Consider the following 27,467-nt stretch of genomic DNA (forward strand, 5'->3'; position numbering starts at 1 on the left):
AATTAGGAGTTTATAAAAAGTAAAGTCACATAATTTTAACAAAAATTCAGGGCATTCAGCTGAGTGAAACCACTTCATTTTCTATTTTTAATAATTGTGGAATCTTCCTACCTGATGCTGATTACTCTCATTTGTAGGATTGAGAGTAAATTTCAATCTACAATACCTCATTGCCATCTAGCACCATAAAATAACATTCGAGGAAATAAACCAGAACAGAAGACTTTATAAGTTATTTACCACCTCAGTTTCAGCTCCAAAATAGCTAAAATATTTAACAGTCCTTATCTGTTACACAAAATTCTTGTTATAACTGATAACTTCTGGTCTAACAGATATCTTCCTTACTGTTGTCGAAAGTATGTGGAACTTTCCATACTTCCTTTTTTCTCCACCAAGACACACTTAGGGATTTTCCTAGGGGGAAGCTTGGGGTTGAGGAGCTTTCTAAAAGTTAAATTTTTATTCTTATTTATGCTAGAGATGTTAGGTTTTGTTGATGAGTATGAAAGTTGTTTTGCTGCCCAAGTATGGCCTGACTATCAGCAAAATCACCATCACTTGTAAGCTGGTAAAAAATGTAGAATCCTAGGCCTCATTCCAGACCTACTGAAACAGAACCACGTTTGTTGGAACAGAAAATTCATATCTGAAATGAATCAATTACAGTAGCTGAATCCAAAAAGAAAGGTATAAGAATTTAAGGGATAGTTGTGTGACCAAGGTGAGACAACCTGATGTTAAATTATGTGATTTAGTGAAAAAGGAAAGCTATATGCAACAAAATAAAACATAGCACACTCTTCTGTGCCATATCATACCCTAATCACAAGTATGAACTGAGGAAAAAAAGAGTAAGGCAATATGCTGAAGACATAGCATAATTTCTTTTTTGAATTGCATATTAGCCAAAAAGAGATGCCGGTAATATATATCCTTCTTATTCCTGTGGCATTTATTTTAGGGATCCACACAAAGAGGATAACACATGCATCAAATCCAATGAATTTATAATTTATTACTCAAGTAAAATAGGATTTTTTTCCAGCTTTTCTTATCTTCAAACCACTTTTAGTTTCTTTGATTGCATCAAGAAATAGCTACAAATTAAGTGCCAGTGAGTAAATACCTGATTGTAATAGATTATTGCTTCTGATAATTTCCAAATAAGAAAGGTTTATTATACTCTTTTGACTAGGAGTGTGTGTCCAATCTCACAGTAAGCTTGGAGGAGGCAGGAGGGAGGAGCAAGATACAATTCATGATAACTTAGCTGGGCACACAGCCAATATTCAAAACCAAGAATCCAAAATCCACAAGTTGAGGGTCTTTCTACAACATTCTGACCAATATATGTGCTGCTTTTACTTTTAGAAATTTCAGATATTTATGTAGCTGTAATATGTAGTTTTGTTTACCCCCTGTTTATAATTGCATGGTGATGTTTGCATATAAACCTTTACTGTAATTATTTCATATTCAATTACAATTACAAAATATTCGATTTATCCTAGTGATAATTCAGTTTCACAATTAAATGAGTTGCAATTGATTTTGCTTACATCTAGAATCAACTTTAGTGACAGGAATTTCTTGTTTTGGCAATATTTTTAAAAGTGTCTAAATTGACCTTTCATTGTTGACTTTGGAATATTTATTGTATTTTTTCTTCATTTTTAACAATATATTTTAAAATGTATTGTTCCTACTCAAAAGCTATAAGCCTGCATTAAAACTATAACTCTGTATTATTCAGGTAAAAGAAAACCATATTCATTATTGATTTACTACTATATCTCTCAATTCTTCAAATTAGTACAGCAAATACTGCAACAAAGGCAAACAAAAGTGAATTTGAAACATATTTACAAAGCTACAAAGTGTAACATACTTAGTTTGACTCTTGATCCTATGTTTTAAGATTATTTTATAGTCTGAATTTTGATCAGCTATCCACCTACCTATGCAGAAATTTATTTTGCTGTGGCACCACTAGTTAATAAATACAAATTTGATAGTCTCGCTGCTACAGTGTAGGAGAATAAAACAAAGAGGAGATTTGAGTGAGTGAAGTTACCCCATTGTGGCAAGGTCTGCTAGTTGAGCCCAAATCTTTCACCTTTCTTGCTGGTGTGGTCCTGTGACTAAATTCTTAACTAGGGTATGTGAGTGGAGTGATGTGTATAACTTCTGGTTTAACTGATTAAGATGCCTACCCTGAATTTTCTTTCTTTCCTTTCTTGGTGGCTGAAAACAGCAACAACTGAAAAATCTTGGAAGTGACATGTTAAGAATAGAACTATCCTAACTATCTGGTTAGTCTGGGTTCTGGGATGACTTTTTTTGAACTGAGACCAACTATCTGCCCTGAACTATTATGAGAGAAAGAAAAATGAATTCCTATGTTCTCTGACCAGTGTAGTTTTCTTGATGACAGTAGCATAGCCTTCAGTCTAACTAATGCAACTACTCACACATTTTTCTGGTGATCATAGTTAGGATGGCCATATAATTGTCCAAACTGAGAACTTCTGGGGATAAAAGGGTGTTCAATTAATAATGAGTCTAGGAGAGCTGGTGTAAGTTGGCAGTGTTAGAATGAGGAGGCGGATGGACTGGAGCAGAGCAGCTCTGGTTGTAAAGCCATTTTTCTTTCCCTACAGTGGCAATCTTATCATGTCATTCATCTAAGCATGTTACAAGGCTGGCTCACAGACTGAGATCTTTCACCATTTGGATTTATAATAGGTACTATTATTTTGTGAGCTCAACATTTCAGATAATGGACACTTTTGGTCCCCCTAAAATCTTTAGTAAAATAAATGAGAAAAATTGGGTTGTCCCAGGGCTGTCCTCTTACTGAATACCCACATTTCTTTGACCCTACTCCCAGTGGCCATGGAGTTTTTGTACAGTCTTAAGACAGAGTTATTCCAGGTTCTTGTTCCCAGGAGCCTTGCCTTCTCTAATTAACCTCTGAGTTTGGATTCCTCACTTATAAAATAAGACTAAGAATACTTGTTTTCCATTGCAATTGTGAAGATTAAAAAAGAGAAACCACATAAGTTTAACATGGTGCCTGGCCAGTGAAAACCAGTCAAAGTCAGTGGCAATAACCAAATAAAAGGGAGTCCCAAAGTGTATAAAACTAGACACCCCCCAGAGCAGAACTCATCATCATTTAAAAATATGTACATCTTTGTTATATCATCTTTTTTTGCTAATAATTCCATGAGACATTCTTGTGTTCACACTTGAGTATTGGCTTCACGTTTACCTCCATCTTCTCTTTCATCTCTAATTCCAGTTGGTCACATCATCCTGTTATGCCCATCTCTTGGATCCTGCCCTCCTCTTCCTTTCCACTGCTACTATAGTTCACCTTCAGGTCCTCTCAGGACTAAGCAATGACAACAGTCTTTTAACCATTCTTTTGCATCCCAAATATTTTTTTTTCTATAGCCAACGCCCCACATAGCTACAAAATTTTTTATATGAAAATAACATTTATTGCTTTTTTTGGTGGAAAAAATCCATGAACAAGGTTCAAATTTGGGAGGTTGGGGGGATAGAGTACAAAGAAGAATTTAAAATTTCTTGTTAATACCTACAGATATTTTTTCTTCTACTCATATATTTAGTCTTATTAGAATATTTTTTCATAAGTAGAATCATACTATATATATTTTGCCAACTTGGATTCAAGTCCTGGATTAAAAGGATTATAGATTTTATCAATTACTAGAATTTCTAGTGTCATTTCTAATGTGATTGATAAAATTGAGAACTCTTGACTTCCTGCCTCTTTTTAAAAAGCCTATTTTAGTAGGATACCTGTCAAAATAAGAAATACTTTAGAGCTTTTTCTTTTTTCCTTCCCTTCAACCTATCATTTCTAGGAATAGAGAGTTTCTATGTACAGGCCTCCATGGTATACCAGATTCCTTATTTTCACCTGAATTTAGCAACTAGGCCATACTTGATGTCCTTGGTTATTTCTTTTAGGGATTCATTATATAGCAGGGTACATTTGGGAAAATCAGAAGATTCTCATAGCAATAGTGCTACCACCTGGCTTACCACATTATAGCTTTATGCTTCTTTACTTGATTTAAGAGATGAGGGAAATTCCAGATCTTTCAGGGTACAAATTCTCTTATTTTTTTAATTAGAAAACATATGCAATTATCCTTGGGGCATTTATGCCCCTAATGCTTCACTCATTTGTTCTTTAAAACACTCATATTCCCTTTCCATGGGTTCCCACAGCCCAGAGTATGAGTAAACAAATTGTTGATAAATAGTGACCACTTTGTGTTTACATATATGGTCCAAGACTTCAATTAATATTTTTAAGCCCCCAAACTAAAGTATTAATAATAGAGAAATGAGCATTTATTGTGATAATTCTGTGATGAAATGGGTTGCATGGCAGCCTCCCCAAAAGATAGGTATTCCTCCTAATTCCTAGTACTTGTGATTATTACTTTATTTAGAAAGAGGGACATTGCAGATATTATGTTATGGATCTTCAGATGATGAGATAATCCTGGATTATCCTGGTAGACCCTAGACCCAATGACAAGTATCCTTATGAGAAAAAGACAGGGGAGATTTAACACAGAAAGAAGAGAAGAAACACACAGAGGAGAAGGTGATGTGAAGACGGAGGCAGAGATTAGAGTGAAGTGGTTACAGGCCAAGGACGCTAGTGGTGACATTCACCAGAAGCTCCCTGCAGACACCTTGATTTCAGATGTCCAGTCTTTAGAACTATTATAGAATAAATTTCTGTTGTTTTCAGCTACCCAGTTTGTGGCAATTTGTTTCAGTAGTCACAGAAAACCAATACACATGACAAATCCTTTTAAAAGTCATTTTTCCCAAGTCACATAAAGAGATTTGTTTTTGTTGTTGTTGTTGTTGTTTTGTTTTGTTTTGTTTTTTTGAAACAAGTCCTCACTCTGTCACCCAGGTTGGGTGCAGTGGTGCAATATAAAGGCTCACTGCAACCCTGAACTCCTGGAGTCAACCAATCTTTCCCACCTCAGCCTCTCAATTAGCTGTGACTACAGGCATGCACCACCAAGCTTGGCTAGTATTTTTAAATTCTGTAGAGACAGCATCTTGCTGTATTATCAGGGCTGGTCTCAAACTCCTGGGCTCAAGTGATCCTGATACCTCAAGCCTCCCAAAGTGCTGGGATTACAGATGTGAGCCACCATGTCCAGCCAAGACCCTCTCATAAGCCAAAAATATTCTTACCAACATTTGTAACAGATAGCAAAATGTGTTTTTTTAAAAATGAGTAATTCTACTTTTGATAAAGACGGAATAACAGGAATGGGACTTACTTTTGTGTTAGTTTTCTATACCTGCATAAAAATTGCCATAAATTAGTGGCTGAAAACAACACAAATTTATTATCTCACAGTTATGTAAGTCAGAAATATGAACACAGCATGACTACATTCTCTATTTAGTGTCTCATTGGGCTGAAATAAAAGTATTTCTAGGTCTGCAGTTCTCTTTGGGGGATAAGGGCCCTCTTCTCCAAGCTCACCTACTCTTAGCAGAATTCATTATGTTGCCGCTGTAAGACAGGTTTCTGTTTTATTGATAGCTGTGGGTTGGGAACTACTCTCAGCCCATCAAGCCCACCAACATTCCTTGCCATGTGACCTCCTCCATCTCTAAAGTAAGCAATAGCATACTGAACTTCTCTGAATTCTTCTTCTGCAATCAGCTGAAGAAAAAGCTTTGCTTTCAAAAGATTTATGTGATTAGGTCAGTTCCATCCAGACAATCTTCCTATTAAGGTCAATTGATTTGGGGATTTTATTATATCTGAAAAATCTCATCACAGTAGTACTTAGATTAGTGTTTAACTGCATAAGTGGGAAAAGACGTGTGCCCCAGAGGCTGGGAATCCCATAGAGGCCACCATCTTAGAATTTTGCCTATCACTACTCATCTCTGAAACAACTAAAACAGTGGTTCTTATGTCGCTGATCATCAGGCAATGGTGGACAGTGGCTACTAAGAGATGAGAAACAAATGAGGTGAATCCTATAATTACTGCAGTTTACTGCATGGAGTTAGTTTCCAGGCTAGAGTACAAGGAGAAGAAACCAGTGACAGTTCAGCAGTCCCTCCAATAGAAGTGAGAGCCTGTGAGACCAAAGGCAGAATTCTGGAGAAGAGAGAGTGACACACTGAATTCCAGAGATCTGCAAAGGGTCCCTTTCATGTCTTCAACATAGCACTAATCAGCATAGGCAAGTATAGGACTTAGGCTCAATCAGGAGAATATCACTCTAAATGATTGAATGTGTTGAAGGGATCATCTCCAGGATGTATGCAAACTGGGAAGCAGTTCCTGTTTCTACCAGATATATTGGGATATGTCATAATTCATGGGCTATTGGGTAGACTGTCTGAAGTATGTTACTTTAGTTGTGGGTTAATATTACCTAGACTAAATTCAATGCTCATATTTATATAACAAAGCTTAAAAGCATAAAAGGTCAGACTGTTCCAAGTAAATTAACTGCAGCCCAGGACAATACTTGAATATTTATAAGAGTACAAAAATATCTAGCGCTGAACAAGGTAAAAATTCATATCTGGTATCCAAAAAAAATTTTCAGACATGGAAGGAATCAGAAAAGTGTGACATATAATTATGACAAAGTCAGTCAATAGAAACATGACTCAGAAGTGGTACAGATAATAGAATTATAGATGAAGACATGAAAAAAATTGTAGCTATATTCCATATGTTCAAGAATGTAGAGAAAAGGTTATTGTGGAGAGACATGGAAAATATAAAGAAGGCCAAAATTGAGTTCCCAGAGATAAAAAAAAAATTTAAGATGAAAAATACACTGAATAGGATTAATAGCAGATTTGACTGCAGAAGATTAATGAACTTGTAGACATGGCAATAGAAACTATCAATGAAAACCAGCAAAAAGACTGAAAAAAATGAATAATGTATCAACAAGCATGGGACAAATATATACATATATATGTGTGTATATATATATATATATATATTTTTTTTTTTTTTTTTTTTTTTTTTTTTTTTTTTGAGACAGAGTCTTGCTCTGTCACCTAGGCTGGAATGCACTGGTGCAATCTCGGTTCACTTCAACCTCCACCTGCCAGGTTCAAGCAATTCTCCTGCCTCGGCCTTTCAAGTAGCTGAAATTACAGGCATGTGCCACCATGCATGGCTAATTTTTTGTATTTTTAGTAGAGACAGGGTTTCACCGTGTCAGCCAGGATGGTCTTGATCTCCTGACCTCGTGAGCCGCCCACCTCCGCCTCCCAAAGGGACAAAATTTAATTGCATTTCTATATATTAATGATCAGGATTTTTGCTCCTTAGTTCAGCTAAAATCGGGGTTCTTGTCTAACAACCAGGAAAAATTAGGCACACAGACATAATGAAAGGTGAGGAAAGTGGAATTTATTAAAAGAAAGCTCTCAGCAAAAGAAGAGGGGGTCAAGCTGTCTGTTCCTAGCTCACAGATTGAACACCAGGCCACCACATAGGCTGAAGAGGCCAGTGTGTCCCTCCTACCCCACCCCACCCCCATAAGGCAAGAATTCCTGGTGGCTCTACCCCATTCTCCCAGTGCACAGGTGAGCCCTTAGTCTGAGCCACTCCACATTGATTTATTTCCCTTACCATGCATGTGTTAAGGGATGGAATTTTTGACCTTGGGCATGTTTAAGCAAGCCCCCTGTGCGCAATGAGCAGGGCAGAATTTGGCTGTCTTTTGTCTCTACCAGTAACAATGAAGAAATAGAACTTGAAAGTTTAAAATACTATCTTACAATGGCATAAACACAAAATACCTGTGTACTGAAAAGCTTAAAGCACTGCTGAGATAAATTAAAGTAGATCTAAATAATGGATCTAAATACTTAAATTCAAACACCTAATATTAAAATGTTGATTCACGCCAAATTGGCATATATTCATTCAATGTAATCTCAATGGAAATCCTATCAAATTTTTCAGTAGAAATTGGCAAAGTGCCTATAAAATTCATATAGAAATTCAAAGTCTCTAGGGTAGCAAAACATTGAAAAAGAAATAAATTTGAAGGGTTTATGCTACTCAATTTTAAGACTTAATAAAAAGCCATCCTAATCAATATAGGCTGATATTTACCTAAGAATAGACAAGTAGCTCAACCTAACAGAAAAGAGAGCACAGAATTAGAACCATACATTAAAATATGACTAAGGAGAAAAGCAATTTAGTAAATAAATGATTGCCTTTTCAACAATTTGTATGTCAGAACAACTGGATATTTACATGCAAAAACATCAATTCATGCTTCTCACTATATAAAAAAATTAACTCAAATGATTTATAAAACTAAACATAAATCCCAAAACTATAAATATTTTATGAGAAAACCTAAGAGAAAATCTTTATAATCTTGAGTTAAGCAAATATTTCTTAGCTATAACAACAAAATCATGACCCATTAAAGTGTAAATAGGTAAATGGAGCTTCATCAAAAGTTAAAACTTTAGGGAACTGGTACCATTCCTTCTGAAACTATTCCAAACAATAGAAAAAAGGACTCCTCCCTAACTCATTTGATGAGGCCAGCATCATCCTGATACCAAAATCTGGTAGAGACACAACAGAAAAAGAAAACTTCAGGCCAATATCCCTGATGAACATTAGTGCAAAAATCCTCAATGAAATACTGGCAAAATGAATCCAGCAGCACATCAAAAAGCCTATCCACCACAATCAAGTCGGGTTCATCCCTGGGATGCAAGGCTGGTTCAACATATGCAAATCAGTAAACATAATCCATCGCATAAACAGAACTAATGACAAAAACCACACGATTATCTCAATAGATGCAGAAAAGGCCTTCAATAAAATTCACCCCTTCATGCTAAAAACTCCTAATAAACTAGGTATTGATGGAACATATCCCAAAATAATAAGAGCTATTTATGACAAACCCATAGCCAATATCAAACTGAAAGGGCAAAAGCTGGAAGCATTCCCTTTGAGAACTGGCACAAGACAAGGATGCCCTCTCTCACCCCTCCTATTCAACACAGTATTGGAAGTTCTGGCCAGGGTAATCAATCAAGAGAAAGAAATAAAGCATATTCAAATAGAGAGGAAGTCAAATTGTCTCTATTTTCAGATGACATGATTCTATATTTAGAAAACCCCATCATCTCAGCCCAAAAACTCCTTAAGCTGATAAGCAAAGTCTCAGGATCCAAAATCAATGTGCAAAAATCACAAGCATTCCTATACAGCAATAATAGACGAACAGCCAAATCATGAGTGAACTCCCATTCACAATTGCTACAAAGAAAACAAAACACCTAGGAATACAACTTACAAAGGATATGAAGGACCTCTTCAAGGAGAACTACAAACCACTGCTCAAGGAAATAAGAGGATACAAATGAAAATGAAAAATCCATGATCATGGATAGGAAGAATCAATATTGTGCAAATGGCCATACTGCCCAAAGTAATTTATAGATTCAATGCTATTCCATCAAGGTACCACGGACTTTCTTCACAGAATTAGAAAAAACTACTTTAAACTTCATATGGAACAAAAAAAGAGCCCACATAGCCACGACAATCCTAAGCAAAAAGAACAAAGCTGGAGGCATCATGCTACATGACCTCGAACTATACTACAAGGCTATAGTAACCAAACAGCTATTTGTCCTAATGTTTGGTACTGGTACCAAAGCAGATATATCAACCAATAGGACAGAACAGAGGCCTCAGAAGTACATCTACAGCCATCTCATCTTTGATAAACCTGACAAAAACAAGCAGATGGATTAAAGACTTAAACATAAGACCTACAACCATGAAAACCCTAGAAGAAAACCTAGGCAATACCATTCAAGACATAGGCATGGTCATAGACTTCATGAAGAAAACACCTAAAGCAATGGCAACAAAAGCCAAAATTGACAAATGGGATCTAACTCAACTAAAGAGCTTCTGCACAGCAAAAGAAACTATCATCAGAGTGAACAGGCAACCTACAGAATGGGAGAAAATTTTTGCAATCTATCCATCTAACAAAGGGCTGATATCCATAATTTACAAGGAACTTAAACAAGTTTACAAGAAAAAACCCCATCAAAAAGTGGGCGAAGGATATGATCAAACACTTCTCAAAAGAAGACATTTATGCAGCCAACAAACATGAAAACTCATCATCGCTGGTCATCAGAGAAATTCAAATCAAAACCACAATGTGATACCATCTCATGCCAGTTAGATTGGCAATCATTAAGAAGTCAGGAAGCAACAGTTGTTGGAGGTGATGTGGAGAAATAGGAAAGCTTTTACACGTTTGTGGGAGTGTAAATTAGTCCAACCATCATGGAATACAGTGTGGCAATTCCTCAAGGATCTAGAACCAGAAATACCATTTGACCCAGCAATCCAATTACTGGGTATATACCCAAAGGATTGTAAATCATTCTACTATAAAGACACATGCACATATACGTTTATGGCAGCACTATTCACAATAGCAAAGACTTGGAACTAGCCCAAATACCTATCAATGATAGACTGGATAAAGAAAATGTGGCACATATACACCTTGGAATACTATGCAGCCATAAAAGAATAATGAGTTCATGTCCTTTGCAGGGACATGGATGAAGCTGGAAACCATCATTCTCGACAAACTAACTCAGGAACAGAAAACCAACAACTGCATGTTCTAACTCATAAGTAGGAGTTGCACAATGAGAACACATGGATATAGGGAGGGGAGCATCACACACCAGGGCCTGTTGGGGGTTAAGGGGCAAGTGGAGCGAGAACATTAGGACAAATAGCTAATGCATTTGGGGCTTAAAACCTAGATGACGGGTTAATGGGTACAGCAAACCACCATGGCACATGTATACCTATGCAATAAACCTGCACATTCTGCACATGTATACCAAAATTAAAATATTTAAAAAGAAAATGTAAATTAAAAAAAAACTTCTCTTCTTTAAAAGCCATTTATAAGAGAATGAAAAGACAACCCATAGACTGTACATCACATATTGGATGCTAGATTTGTATCCAGAATATGTAAAAAATGCTTAAAACTCAATAAGAAAAAAGTGACTCAATAAGAAGAATGGGCAAAATATTTGACACTTTACTAAGTATGTATGAATGGTGTGGTAGGCAGAACAATGGCTTACCAAAAATATACACATCCTACTCCCCAGAAAATATGAATATGCTACCTTACATGGCAAAGTGGAATTAAGATAGCAAATGTAGTTAAGGTTGTTAGCAGAAGTTAAAAATGGACAGATTAGCATGAGTTATCCAAGTGAGCCCCATATAATAATCACAGGGTTCTTTTTTTTTTTTTTTTTTTTTTTCTGAAATGGGTCTCACTTTGTTACCCAGGCTGAAGTACAATGGTGTGATCTCGGCTCATTGCAACCTCTGTCTCCTGGGTTCACGCGATTCTCCTGTCTCAGACTCCCGAGTAGGTAGGACTACAGGCATACACCACCACACCTGGCTAATTTTTTGAATTTTTAGTAGAGATGGGGTTTCACCATATTGGTCAGGCTGGTCTCAAACCCCTGACCTCAGGTGATCCACCTGCCTCGGCCTCCCAAAGTGCTGGGATTGCAAGCATGAGCCACCCTGCCTGGCCCTCACAGCATTCTTAAATATGTAAATGGGAGGCAAAATAATCAATGTTAGAGAGACACAACATGAGAATGGCTTGTCTGGAAATCATTGACTTTGAAACTGGAGAAAGGGGCCATGAGCCGAGGAATATGGGCAGTCTCTAAATGCTGAAGAGGCAAAACACAGTGATATGGTTTGGCTCTGTGTCCACACCCAAATCTCATTCCGAATTATAAGCCCCAGTGTTAGGGCCTGGTGGGAAGTGATTTGATCATGGGGGTAGACTTCCCACTTCCTGTTGTTGTGACAGTGAGTTCTCACAAGATCTGCTTGTTTAAAAGCCCCCTTTGCTCTGTCTGTTCTTTCTGCTCCAGCCATTTAGGATGTGCCTGCTTCCCCATCGCCTTCCACCAAGATTGTAAGTTTCCTGAGGTCTCCCCAGCCATGCTTCCTGTACAGCCTGTTAACTGTGAGCTAGTTAAGCCTCTTTCCTTTATAAATTACCCAATCTGAGGTCTGTCTGTCTTTTTTTTTTTTTTGGATGGAGTTTTGCTCTTGTGACCCAGGCTGGAGTAGAGTGGTGTGATCTCAGCTCACTGTAACCTCTGCCTCCCGGGTTCAAGCAATTCTCCTGCCTCAGCCTCCCTAGTAGCTGGGATTACAGGCACCCACCACCATGCCTGACTAATTTTTGGTTTTTGTTTTTGTTTTTTGTTTTTAGTAGACACAGGTTTTCACCACGTTGGCCAGGCTGGTCTCAAACTCCTGACCTCAGGTGATCTGCCCGCCTCAGCCTCCCAAAGTGCTGGGATTACAGGCATGAGCCACCATGCCCAGCCCAATCTGAGGTATTTCTTTATAGCAATGCGAGAATGGACTAATACACAGAGTGACTCCTAGAGCCTCCAAAAAGAAATGCATCCCTGCAGAGCTCTCTCTCTTTCTAGAGAAATTTCTCTCATCATTCTCTCCTCTTCAGTATTCAAGCCTCCCCTTGTGTACTGTCAAAGTGGCTAATGGAAAGTGTTTCAAGCCACTAGCTTCACGGTAGTTTGGTATAGCAGCAATAGGATGCTAATACAGATGGCAAACAAGTGCATGGATAGTTGTTCGACATCATTGGTCATTAGGCAAACGCAAACTAAAGCTACAGTGAAATACCATTATACTAAATTTTAGAATGATTAAAATTAAAAATACTGATCATTCCAAGTTTGTGTGATGATGTAGAGGAAATGAAACTCAACACTTCTGGTGGAAGTACACAATTTTGCAACCATTTTGGAAAACTGGTGGTTTCTTGACAATATAATAATGCATCTCCTATACGACCTAACTATCTAATTTGTAGGTATTTACCTAAGTCAGACAAAATCCTGTCTATACAAGGATCCGTACACAAATTTTTATACTACTTTCATTCATATTAGTCCCAAACAAAAAACATTTCAATTGTCCATTGGTGAATGTATAAACACCATGTGGTGTGTTTATAACAATGAACTATTTAGCAATAAAAATAAATATTAATATATGGTACACATAGATAAGCCACAGAAACATTATGGTAAATGAAAGAAGCCAGACTAAAATTAGTAGACACTGTATTATTTCAATTATATGAAATTCTAGAAAACAAATGAATCAACAGTGACAGAAAAACAATCAGTAGTTGCCTGAAGACAAAAGTGGAGATTGACAAGACAAAGGAGGATTACAAAGGGGCTCAAGGAACTCTTAGGGTATCATGGACACATTTGTGAGAAAACTTGATTGTGGTAATGGTTCTGTTATATACATGTCAACACCTATCCAATCACACACATTCATTATGTGCAGCTTGTTTGACTTCAAAAAGCTTTAAAAGTGAGAATTTTTCCAGTACTTTTTTGAGACTCTAAGGATTGAAGCTAAAAAGGTTAACTTATCCCACATTTCAAAGACAGGTATTAGACCATGTATAGTCAACTGCTTTGTGTCTTAAACTTGACTGGCCACTTTCCATTAGTCACTTTGACAATACAAAAGGGGAGGCTAGAATGGCTAGAAGACTGAGCAGGAGAGACTGATGAACGAAATTTCTCTAGAAAGAGAGAGAGCTCTGCTACTACTTTGTTTCCCCATCCTATATGGTAGGAGGATGCTTTACGTTTATCCCAAACAAGTGAGCAGCAAGCAAGTAAGGGACCTTTAGGAAAAAGCACCTTGAATATCTGACGTATAATCTCTGGAAGCTGGGGAAGGCGAAGACTAGGACATGATCTGTGAATTAAAGAAGGCCAAAGCTGAAAGATTGGCCATTTGCCTGACAACAGAGCAGGGAAAGGCCATGATGTGGGAACTACATTCCAGAAATGCCAGGAAATGAGCCTATTTCCCTTATCTAGACATGAGCCACAGAGACAGGAGCTGGCTGTGAGTTGTCCTGGAAGGGCTACTGATTACATGGATCACCTGCCGGATGATGTGATACCAAAAGAGATAATCTGCTGTGGGGTGAATTTCCACAAGTCTAGAAATGAAGCAAGCTTTTTCACAGACAGCCGGAGGAGGCAACTTCATTCCAGCTAACTGAAATCAAAGAATCTTTAAATGGGGGATCACTCCCCATTGTTAAATGGAACCCACAAAAGTACTCTGAAGAGGAAAAGTCAACATTGGGCACCTTCCTGATAAAGGCACCAACATCAGATTACAACAGTGCCAGTCAACTATACATTTCTGCCTTGTCCTCTTTTCCTTTGCCTATCATAACATTGAAGAAAGAGTGGCAGAGGGGCAAGTGGGGAAGGAGGAGTAGAAAGTATGGTGGAAAAATGATGATGAAGCCAACTTTGTGCTGTGTCCAAGAATGCTAGCTGTTTCCCCAAATTGATACTTTCCTTAAGAGAAGATAAATTACATAATTTTCAGTGGATAAATGGCTATCCCCCCACTATTTCTTGGGCTGCCTGTACTTCTGAGAGGTCATGTGATCAAATTTGGCTTGATGTAAGCAGTAGTGTCATCTGTGACTTCCAAAATGTGTGCTTAAACAAAAGGGACAGAGCATTCTTCATCTCTTTCCTCCTGCTAGGGAGAATATGGATGTGATGCCCTGAGTGCTTTCAGTCATACTGAAGTTGAAGTGGATGGCACATGGTGACAAGAATAATGGACAAGCTAGTATAAGGTGCCTGAGTCCCTGATGACAGTGTGGTACCAGCCTCCCAGACCTGGACTTTACATGAAGAAGAAAGAAATTTCTATCTCTTTTAAGGCACTGGAAGTTTGATTATGCACATCTTAATCTAATATTGATATATGTGCCTTCATCAAGAAAATTTTCACAATTTTAGACAGTACTGAGCTGGAGAAGGAGAGAAGTTCTGATCTGGGTAATAGTGAAACTGTATTTTCTACATAAATGGACTTAACACCTCTAAAAATGAGACTTGAGCCACTAATGGACTTAATACCTCAGTGAGACTCTAGCTCACTAATATCTAAGAGTGACTGGAAGAATAGCCTTGTGATCTATCTCTGAGGGGTGCAGATGGGAGATTCACTGATAGACAAAGAAAAGCAGTAAAGTAAAAACAAAATAAAGTTATATGTATGTTCCCTTTCTTCTGGGCCTAACTCATTCAATGAATTGGTTACACATTTTTATTTCCTAATTGACTGATCAACACTTTATTATGTGTATGAACTCAGTTTAATATACTCATGGTACATACTACCTCAAATTGCTCAGAGGAATCTTTAACCATTGTTAAAATATTGCTTATTAGATATAACAAAGATATTAATGTTGGAGCCTTAGTAATTAAATATAATTGTAATAACTAATACAGAGCTATAATTATTTTCAACTTTGTCACAAAGAATCTTTATACAATATTTGTTCTTCCTCTATTTAGGGTGTTATAATTGATTCTAATGAGATCTTACATTGTATTGGATATACTTATAGTTCAGCTTTCCATTGAACCTATATTAGATTTTTTTTAACATAACCTTATTTGAACACATATTGGAAGACAAATGTGTTTCCCCCCAATACCTCCTTCTGTGTTTGGCATCTTGCACAATTATGAGATAGATATCCCTTGAGAGATGCTATGGTTTTCAATTGCCCTTGAAAGAGAACATTTCTTCTCATAAGCAATTGTAGAAAGAAGCCTTTCATTACACCTCCGTTTCAGCTGTTTTGAAGGATGATTACCTCTTTCTTCTGGTGCTCAGACATTAACCTTGGTTACCCTTGAAAGAACTTGTTCCTTCTGCCAATGGTTTTACCATCCTGATTTGCTTTTCAAAGGGAATTTTATGCATCCTATATCGACTATATTTTGTCAGGCCATTCCAAATGTACTTTCCAAATTTGGCAGCCATTTTTTTGCATGTGTTTTAGTAATAACTGGACCAAAACATGATTTTTTTTAAATTAATTTCTCTGTCATTTTCCTTCGTCCTCTTTTTTTCTTGCAATTATAAATGGTGCTGCCATGAGCTTTCTTTACTCACAAAAGAATTATGCATAAAAAGTTTCCAGCTATTTACTTGAAGTAAATATTGAAAAATAGAATAACAGCATATTGCCACTAACATTTATTGATTCTTACTATCTGTAAGGCTGTATGCTAAATCTTAATTAAAATACATTTTCTGTTTTAGTCTTCACAATGAGGTAGTGCTGTTAATGTTTTGAACACATGAAAGAACTGAGGCACAGAGATATTAAATATATTGTTCATGGTCACGCAGAAAGTGATAGAGTCAGAATTTGAACATAGACTTTCTTCTTTTAGTGCCCTGGTGACAAACCACTGTGAGGCGTTATTATTCTAAAATGTAAGTCTAACCATGTTACTCACCACTGATGTTTTACAGGTAAATGACGCCCGTATAAACCTGACTTAAATAAATGTTCTCAATGTGACTATAACCTATATTTTCAATCCTCACCCAGTCTGTTTCTGTCACACACAAATCATCATCTTACACCAGAAGTGTAGAACCACTTTTCTATCCAGATTATATTCACTTATGACTGTATTTTGGTGTGTGGGGATCCATTCATGCTTAATCCCTTTGTGTATGTTAGCCACCTGCAACAATTTCACTCATTCTTCAATATGTCATTTATGAAGATCTTCTCAATCTCCACACTGGAAAGAATTAATTATATCCTCTAGAGTGGGGTGAGACTGCTACTATAGAACAATGTTTTGAAAAAGTTGTCATAAAGGAAAAAAGAATGTTAGGATGGTATCTGGAGCAAAAGGTAGGGATAAGGAAAATATATTTTTTAAGATGGGGGATATTTCAACATATTTAAATGTTTGTGTGGCAGTTCCTGTAAAGAGAGAGGCTAAAATGGGAATTATTCTTAGTGAGTGGCATGTAAGAAGATGTGAGGAGATGGGATCCAGAGTAATGAGAAGAATTTGCCTTAGAGAGTTTCCCTGGGAAGAAAGATGCTATTTTAAGATCAGGAAAAGAAGAACATCCAGGTAGGTATGTCTTTTTGGGACCTGAGAGTCAAAAGAGTACCTAATTTTCTGTGAAGGAAGAATCGATGCCACTGAAAGTCGGTGAAGTCTTGTGGAGTCAGAAAAAGAGAATGAATAAGTAGCTCAAATCTTAATTCCAATTTTGCAGTTTAAAAATCTTTGTGTTTGCAAAGGAGCATATCACATGTAAAATATAGAGAAGTGGAAACAGAGCTAAACATTTAAAGGGGCTGCAGGGATAATGTTCCATCATCACTTAATTAGTAACATCTCCACAACACAAATAATGAAATGAATTGAATGTGTAGAACAAAGGGGAATAAGGATGCAGGCCAGCTTTCCCCTATGGAGTTTTGTCTAGCTATGTCTGGTTAAGTTGTTTGTCTCATAGAATATATATTTTTTCTCTTTAACGTGCAGATCTTAATAAGATCAGTCATCTGTAGCTTTCACAACAATAGAAGGTCTAAGTGCTGAAACAATAGGAAGTCTAAGATATTTATAATTTTTGCTTTATCAACAGCTTTTCTCAAAAAATGAACTCTAACAAGAGATAATCAAATGACAGGGACTGTTTCTTTAGTCCTTGCAATCCCATTTTAGTTCCCTGCATAAGATCAACAAATTCTGGTTGAAATGTTTTTCATGAAATCCGCGGTTCTTCTTATTGTCTAACTTCCTCTTCTCTCTGTGTAGAGACATTAACACCGAAATTTCAGTGACTCTTATGAGCAATTGCTTTATTTTCATTTTGTTCTGCTAGGACCACTAGGATGGCAGTTCAAAGCATTGTTTTCCCCATGCTAGAGGGTCTGTTCTCTTCCTTAAGTAATTTATGGAATTGTTTAGTTGTGTAAGTTCATTCAAACAATGGCCAGTTCTGATATCAAAGCATTTCTTTTAGTTACTCTTTGCTTGAAATAAGAAATTGAAAGCTCTGAAAATGTTACATACAGAGCAACACTTTCCCAGGGAGAGATTAACATAGCAATAGATTCCTCAGAACTGTAATCTACTACTTTTCAAATGAATGTCAACTTATGCTGGCCAGTGCATTCAAATGCTCTAATCACTTCATCTATTCTGTTCTCTGCTTTCAAAAACTAAAATACAATTCTTAATGTTTGTTTCATTGTCATACTGTCACCAAGGATACCTGACACAGAGATTTGCAGCACTGTGGGATTACAACAAAAGGTTATAGATCTTCATTACTGACTTCAGTACAGACAATCATTACAGAACTCTAGAGCACCGAATATTTTGGTGCCTAAGATTCTTTAAGGTGGTTATCTTAGATGATGTTTACCTTCTCTGTGTAGTATATATAATAAACTGTGAAGATTTCCACAAGTCATTACAAATCAACCCTTAAATTGTCAGTTTCTGAGGTATTATATCTAGCAAGTGGATTTTCACTGGTTCATATCAGTACTTGGGACATATAAGAATGTTATTTTTAAAACAATATTTCTTTTTTGAACTTTTAAGTTCAGCGGTACAAGTGCAGGTTTGTTACACAGGTAAACTTGTGTCATGGGGGTTTGTTGTAGAGATGATTTCATCACCCAGGTATTAAGCCTAGTACCCATTAGTTATTTTTTCTGATCCTCTCCCTTCTTCCACCTGCCAATCTCCAAAAGGCCCCAGTGTGTGTTGTTCCCCTCCATGTATCCATGTGTTCTCATCATTTAGCTTCTACTTATAAGTGAGAACACACGGTATTTGATCTTCTGTTCCTGTGTTAGTTTGCTAAGGATAATGACCTCTAGCTCCATTCATGTCCCTGCAAAGGGCATGACCTCATTCTTTTTTATTACTGTGTAGTATTCCATGGTATATATGTACCACATTTTCTTTATCCAGTCTATCATTCATGGGCATTTAGGTTGCTTCCATGTCTTTGCTATTGTAAACAGTGCTGCAATGAACATATGTGTTCATGTGTTTGTATAACAGAATGATTTATATTCCTTTGGGTATATACCCAGTAATGAGATTACTGTGTCGAATGGTATTTCTGTCTTTAGGTCTTTGAGGAAATACTGTCTTCCACAATGGTTGAACTAATTTACACTCCCACCAACAGTGTATACGCATTCATTTTTCTCTAAACATAATGTTTCTATTTACCTTCTTAATTATTTTTCCCTGCTTCAACTTTCTAGCTATAATTGAATGCAAAGAATTCAAAGTTCCACCATCTATTCATATACCATATGTTAGTTTGACCAGTAAAAAGATAAAACAAGGCCTTGATTTAAGAAATGAATGAATTATTCATGAACCTGAACAGGAAATTGGAACTTTTTGATCTTCAGCATCTGTCTGATTATGGCATAGAGAGGTATCCAGGGTGATCAAACTCTGCAATTACACAGAATTTCATCGAAACCACATAAAAAGTTCAGAAAGGCCATATGATGAAAATGTGAATTTAATTTAAAGCCAGAGAGTTTGATATTACTTACTCTTCATTTTTACATCTTACTGGTTTTTCTATTATAAACAATAATTTGTGCAGTCCTCTGTTGTTATTTTTAATTGTTGTTGCTGGTGTTTCTTTTATTCATGGCCAATAATTAATAGTATAATATTTAGTAAGTGTAATTTATAGACTTGCTTCCAGGGCATCTTGAACATTTTGAAGAAAAAAAACTACCAATGTATTCCCAAACTAAAAATTATGTAAAATTTAATTCCATATCTAATAGTTAAGGATATTTTTAGATTAATTCTATAAACCATATAACATTTCATTGTTTTTATATGGCCTGTTGATTTTTATATTCTCTGAATTAGTATGTCACATTTAAAAAAAAATACTTGCATAGAATAACTCATTTATTCATCTAATGCAAATTGGGTACATATTAAACAATTTTGTGCAAAAAAGTACCTTACTTGCAAGAAGCTCACAGTCTGATAGGGGAGACAGACAGAAAATCTGATAAATTGCAATGTACAAAAGTATTGTACATTTTAAAATAACTAAAAGAGGGGAATTGAAGTGTTCCTAAAACAAAGGAATGATAAAAACTTGAGGTGATGGATATCCCAGTTATCCTGATTTGATCATCACACATTTTATGCCCATATTAAAACATCTCATGTACCCCATAAATGTATACAAATATTATGTATCCATAATATTTAAACTTTTTAAAAAAGAGAAAAATAAGTGATAGGTCAAAAATATGATAAAAATGAAGCAAGAACACAGAATGAAGCAATGAATTCTACTCCGGAAGACTGGGAAGATGGTGTTGGAGAGGTGAACGTTGAAGAAATGGAAAGCTTTCATTTCTTGACCACCAAAGCTTCCATTTCTTCACACAGCAATCCCATTACTGGGTGTATACCCAAAGTAATATAACTCATTCTATTATAAATACACATGCATGTGTGTTTGCATTGCAGCATGGAATCAACCTAAATATCTATCAGTGGTAGACTGGATAAGAAAATGTGGTTTTACAGTGAGCTAAGATCATGCCACTGCACTCCAGCCTAGTGACAGAGTGAGACTCCGTCTCAAAAAGTGATTAAAAAAAAAACATAGTGTAATAGTCTGTTTTCCCACTGTTGATAAAGACATACCCAAGACTGGGCAATTTGCAAAAGAAAGGGAGGTTTAATGGACTACAGTTCCACAGGGCTGAGGAGGCCTCACAATCATGGCAGAAGGCAAGGAGGAGCAAGTCACATCTTCCATGGATGGCCACAAGCAAAGAGAGGAGCTTGAGCAGGGAACGTCCACCTTATAAAACCATCAAATCTCATGAGACTTATTCACTATCATTAGAACAGCATGGGAAAGGCCTGCCCCCATGATTCAATTACCTCCCACTGACTCCCTCCCACAACACATGGAAATTCAAGATGAGATTTGGGTGGGGCACAGCCAAACCACATCACTGTGCCCCTGGCCCCTCCCAAATCTCATGTCTTCACATTTCAAGACCAACCATGCCTTCCCAACAGCCCCCAAAGTCTTAACTTATTTCAGCATTAACTCTAAAGTCCCTAGTTCAACATCTCATCTGAGACAAGGCAAGTCCCTTTCAGTTATGAGCCTATAAAATCAAAAGCAAGTTAGTTACTTCCTGGATACAATAAGGGTAGAGTCATTGGATAAATGCTATTCCAAATGGGAGAAATTGGCCAAAACAAGGGGACTATAGGCCCCATGCAGGTCTGAAATCCAGCAGGGCAGTCAAATCTTAAGCTCCAAAATGAGTCTCCTTAGGCTCTGTGTCTCACATCCAGGCCACGTGGATGCAAGAGATGGGTTCCATGGTCTTGGGCAGCTCTACCCTTGTGGCTTTGCAGAGTACAGCCTCCGTCCTGGTTGCTTTCATGGGCTGGCATTGACTGTCTGCAGCTTTTCTAAGTGCATGGTGCAAGCTCTCTAGAAGACGGTGGTCCTCTTCTCACAGTTCTACTAGGTGGTGCCCCAGTAGGGACTCTGCGAGGGGGCTCCAGTCCCACATTTCCCATCCACACTGCCCTAGCAGTGGTTCTCCATGAGGGCCCCAACCCTGCATCAAACTTCTGCCTGGGCATCCAGGGGGTTCCATACATCCTCTGAAATCTAGGCAGAGGTTTCCAAACCCCAATTCTTGGCTTCTGTGCACTCACAGGCTCAAACCACATGAAGCTTTCAAAACTTGAGGTTGCACCCAATGAAGCCACAGCCTGAGCTCCACATTGACCTGTTTCAGCCATGGCTGGAGGGGCTGCGATGCAAGGCACTGAGTCCCTAGGCTGCACACAGCACAGAGACCCTGGGCTGGCCCACAAAACCACTTTTTCTTCCTAGGCTTCAGGGCCTGTGATGGAAAGGCTGCTGTGAAGACCTCTGAAATGCCCTGGAGACATTTTCCCAATTGTCTTGGGGATTAACATTCAGCTCCCTGTTACTTATGCAAATTTCTGCAGCTAGCTTGAATTTCTCCTCAGAAAATGGGATTTTCTTTTATATCACACTGTCAGGCTGCAAATTTTTTGAACTTTTAGGCTCTGTTTCCCTTTCAAAACTGAATGCCTTTAACAGCACCTAAGTTGCCTCTTGAATGCTTTGCTGCTTAGAAATTTCTTCCACCATATACCCTAAATCATTTCTCTCAAGTTCAAAGTTCCACAAATCTCTAGAGCAGGGACAAAATGCTGCCAGTCTCTTTGCTTAAACACAACAAGAGACACCTTTGCTCCTGTTCCCAACAAGTTCCTCGTTTCCATCTGAGACCACCTGAACCTGAACTTTGTCTTTATCACTATCAGCATTTTGGGCAAAGCCATTTAACAAGTCTCTAGGAAGTTTCAAACTTTCCCACATTTTCCTGTCTTCTTCTGAGCCCTCCAAACTTTTCCAACCTTTGCCTCTTACCCAGTTCCAACATCACTTCTACATTTTCAGGTATCTTTTCAGCAGTACCCCACTCTACTGGTACCAATTTACTGTATTAGCCTGTTTTCATGTGGCTGATAAAAACATACCTGAGACTGGGCAATTTACAAAAGAAAGAGGGATTTAATGCACTTACAGTTCCATGTGGCTAGGGAGGACTCACAATCATGGCAGAAGGAAAGGAGGAGCAAGTCATGCCTTACATGGAAGGCAGTAGGCAGAAAGAGAGCTTGTGCAGGGAAATTCTCCCTTATAAAACCATCAGATTTCATGAGACTTATTCACTATCACAAGAAAAGCACAGGAGATACCTGCCCCCATGATTCAATTACCTCCCACCAGGTCCCTCCAACAACACATGGGAATTCAAGATGAGATTTGGGCGGGGACACAGCCAAACGATATCAGATACTGTAAAACTTAAGATAATCCTAGAAAGACAGTTGTATGTGCAAACATAGAAAGGTAGATAAAATTTTCTACCTGGTCAGGAAGGTAACTTTAACCCTGGTGTCAGAGGATATTATCAGCTCACGGGCTATTGCAGGGATGAAGAGTTGATTCCATGTCCAGTAGGTGACAAAAATACCTACAAAAGGCTGGGTGCGGTGGCTCACGCTTGTAATCCCAGCACTTTGGGAGGCCGAGGCGGGTGGATCACGAGGTCAGGAGATTGAGACCATGGTGAAACCCCGTCTCTACTAAAAAAATACAAAAAATTAGCCAGGCGTGGTGGCGGGCGCCTGTAGTCCCAGCTACTCGGAGAGGCTGAGGCAGGAGAATGGCATGAACCCGGGAGGCGGAGCTTGCAGTGAGCCGAGATTGGGCCACTGCACTCCAGCCTGGGCGACAGAGCGAGACTCCGCCTCAAAAAAAAAAAAAATACCTACAAAAACTACAACCACTAGCCTTATACTGTTCATTTCTTTGGTTGAAATTTCTTCTACTTTGTAATCAAATTTTTATTTTCCTGTCTACACAGGACTGTGTTTGAGGCTTGACAAAGGTAAGCATGCTAATATATACATCTTAGAGAAATTACATTTCACTATGATAAGCTCAAATGATTTATTTTTCAAAAGTGTTACCAAAAGTCATCTGGATGGAGTATGGTGAATGGGACTATCTTCTGAAGTCTTTTCAGTGTTTTTTCACCCAAGGTATGCTCAGGATGATTATGATATTCTACCTGGGCAGGTGAAGATCTTGCTATATTGTAGGAAACCCCTAATGGTAGCTTAACAAACCTCTTATACCCCTAACTATGGCATCCTAAAATTCCAAAGAAGTATGTGTCCTATATACTGGCAAAACTGCCTTTCATAAGCCATATATCTATATCTAACAACTGTGCTCTTGGTATCATGTTTTACTTTGTTACCAGGAAATCAAACATGTTCTTTTATTTTTGTTTGGTGATAAGAAGACCAACAGCAGTTCACGTATATATTGTACCAGGCTAGAAATTCCTGTAGAAGGACTATAGCTTTCCACATAATTCAGGTAGAAAAGTCCTGGAGACGTCTCTAGTTAGGTTGGCTGGGGTCAATGTAGTTAATAGCCCTTGCTGGCTCTCACTCTTCTGGTCCAGGTGAGAAGAGTAAGGTGAGCCCTATGTAAATCTCATCACATGGAATGGAATTCCTATAGAAAGAGGAATTTGAATAATAGGAAAAAAAACTGTGTGTGTATTTAAACTGGTGGTGGCAGGCTGGAACCAAGAAAAGGCAAATACTCACAATAGTCATCAATACTGTTGGCTTTTGTTAATATTATTTTATTGTTTCATTGTTGATGTATTTTATTTTCACTATTGTAAATGCACCTAAGGTGGTTCTCAGAGCAAAAAAAAAAAAAATATTTAGTGCAATAAAGATACTTCTGTCTTCCCATTGTATATTTTTCCCGTTATAAAAATAGAATAATACCTGCCTGTTCTACTAAGATTTTTTTTAAATATAGCACTAATTGTGTGTAGCAAAATAAATTTGTTCCTTTAATCTGGCAGACATTAAGCCACTCCACAACTCTATGAGTAAGATTGACTAATTACCTAATGCATTTAAAATTGTCTCTGAGTTATACAGACCTTTGATTTTTTTTTTTTTTTTGGTGACTTTAACATTTATTTATTTATTTATTTATTTATTTATTTATTTATTTTTTATTATTATAGTTTAGGTTTTAGGGTACATGTGCACAATGTGCAGGTTTGTTACATATGTATCCATGTGCCATGTTGTTTTGCTGCACCCATTAACTCGTCATTTAGCATTAGGTATATGTCCTAATGCTGTCCCTCCCCCCCTCCCCCCATCCCACAACAGTCCCCGGAGTGTGATGTTCCCCTTCCTGTGTCCATGAGTTCTCATTTTTCAATTCCCACCTATGAGTGAGAACATGCGGTGTTTGGTTTTTTTTTCCTTGCGATAGTTTACTGAGAGTGATGTTTTCCGGTTTCATCCGTGTCCCTACAAAGGAAATGAACTCATTTTTTATGGCTGCATAGTATTCCATGGTGTATATGTGCCACATTTTCTTAATCCAGTCTAACGTTGTTGGACATTTGGGTTGGTTCCAACTCTTTGCTATTGTGAATAGTGCCACAATAAACATATGTGTGCATGTGTCTTTATAGCAGCATGATTTATAGTCCTTTGGGTATATACCCAGTAATGGGATGGCTGGGTCAAATGGTATTTCTAGTTCTAGATCCCTGAGGAATCGCCACACTGACTTCCACAATGGTTGAACTAGTTTACAGTCTCACCAACAGTGTAAAAGTGTTCCTATTTCTCCACATCCTCTCCAGCACCTGTTGTTTCCTGACTTTTTAGTGATGGCCATTCTAACTGGTGTGAGATGGTATCTCACTGTGGTTTTGATTTGCATTTCTCTGATGGCCAGTGATGATGAGCATTTTTTCATGTGTTTTTTGGCTGCATAAATGTCTTCTTTTGAAAAGTGTCTGTTCATGTCCTTCACCCACTTTTTGATGGGGTTGTTTTTTTCTTGTAAATTTGTTTGAGTTCATTGGAGATTCTGGATATTAGCCCTTTGTCAGATGAGTAGGTTGCAAAAATTTTCTCCCATTCTGTAGGTTGCCTGTTCACTCTGATGATAGTTTCTTTTGCTGTGCAGAAGCTCTTTAGTTTAATGAGATCTCATTTGTCAATTTTGGCTTTTGTTGCCATTGCTTTTGGTGTTTTAGACATGAAGTCCTTGCCCACGCCTATGTCCTGAATGGTATTGCCTAGGTTTTCTTGTAGGATTTTAATGGTTTTAGGTCTAACATATAAGTCTTTAATCCATCTTGAATTAATTTTTGTATAAGGTGCAAGGAAGGGATCCAGTTTCAGCTTTCTACATATGGCTAGCCAGTTTTCCCAGCACTATTTATTAAATAGGGAATCCTTTCCCCATTTCTTGTTTTTGTCAGGTTTGTCAAAAATCAGATAGTTGTGGATATGCGGCATCATTTCTGAGGACTCCGTTCTGTTCCATTGATCTATGTCTCTGTTGTGGCACCAGTACCATGCTGTTTTGGTTACTGTAGCCTTGTAGTATAGTTTGAAGTCAGGTAGCGTGATGCCTCCAGCTTTGTTCTTTTGGCTTAGGATTGACTTGGTGATGCGGGCTCTTTTTTGGTTCCATATGAACTTTAAAGTAGTTTTGTCCAATTCTGTGAAGAAAGTCGTTGGTAGCTTGATGGGGATGGCATTGAATCTGTAAATTACCTTGGGCAGTGTGGCCATTTTCACGATATTGATTCTTCCAACCCATGAGCATGGAATGTTCTTCCATTTGTTTGTATCCTCTTTTATTTCATTGAGCAGTGGTCTGTAGTTCTCCTTGAAGAGGTCCTTCACCTCCCTTGTAAGTTGGATTCCTAGGTATTCTATTTGAAGCAATTGTGAATGGGAGTTTACTCATGATTTGGCTCTCTGTTTGTCTGTGATTGGTGTACAAGAATGCTTGTGATTTTTGTACATTGATTTTGTATCCTGAGACTTTGCTGAAGTTGCTAATCAGCTTAAGGAGATTTTGGGCTGAGACGATGGGGTTTTCTAGATATACAATCATGTCATCTGCAAACAGGGACAGTTTGACTTCCTCTTTTCCTAATCGAATACCCTTTATTTCCTTCTCCTGCCTGATTGCTCTGGCCAGAACTTCCAGCACTATGTTGGATAGGAGTGGTGAGAGAGGGCATCTCTGTCTTGTGCCAGTTTTCAAAGGGAATGCTTCTAGTTTTTGCCCATTCAGTATGATATTGGCTGTGGGTTTGTCATAGATAGCTCTTATTATTTTGAGATACGTTCCATCAATACCTAATTTATTGAGAGTTTTTAGCATGAAGGGTTGTTGAATTTTGTCAAAGGCCTTTTCTGCATCTATTGAGATAATCATGTGGTTTTTGTCTTTGGTTCTGTTTATATGCTGGATTACATTTATTGATTTGTATATGTTGAACCAGCCTTGCATCTCAGGGATGAAGCCCACTTGATCATGGTGTATAAGCTTTTTGATGTGCTGCTGGATTCGGTTTGCCAGTATTTTATTGAGGATTTTTGCATCAATGTTCATCAAGAATATTGGTCTGAAATTCTCTTTTTTGGTTATGTCTCTGCCAGGCTTTGGTATCAGGATGATGCTGGCCTCATAAAATGTGTTAGGGAGGATTCCCTCTTTTTCTATCGATTGGAATAGTTTCAGAAGGAATGGTACCAGTTCCTCCTTGTACCTCTGGTAGAATTCAGCTGTGAATCCATCAGGTCCTGGACTCTTTTTGGTTGGTAAGCTATTGATTATTGCCACAATTTCAGAACCTGTTATTTGTCTATTCAGAGATTCAATTTCTTCCTGGTTTAGT

Source organism: Hylobates moloch, unplaced genomic scaffold (genome assembly GCF_009828535.3).
Source record: "Hylobates moloch isolate HMO894 unplaced genomic scaffold, HMol_V3 SCAFFOLD_1, whole genome shotgun sequence".
NCBI lineage: Eukaryota > Metazoa > Chordata > Mammalia > Primates > Hylobatidae > Hylobates > Hylobates moloch.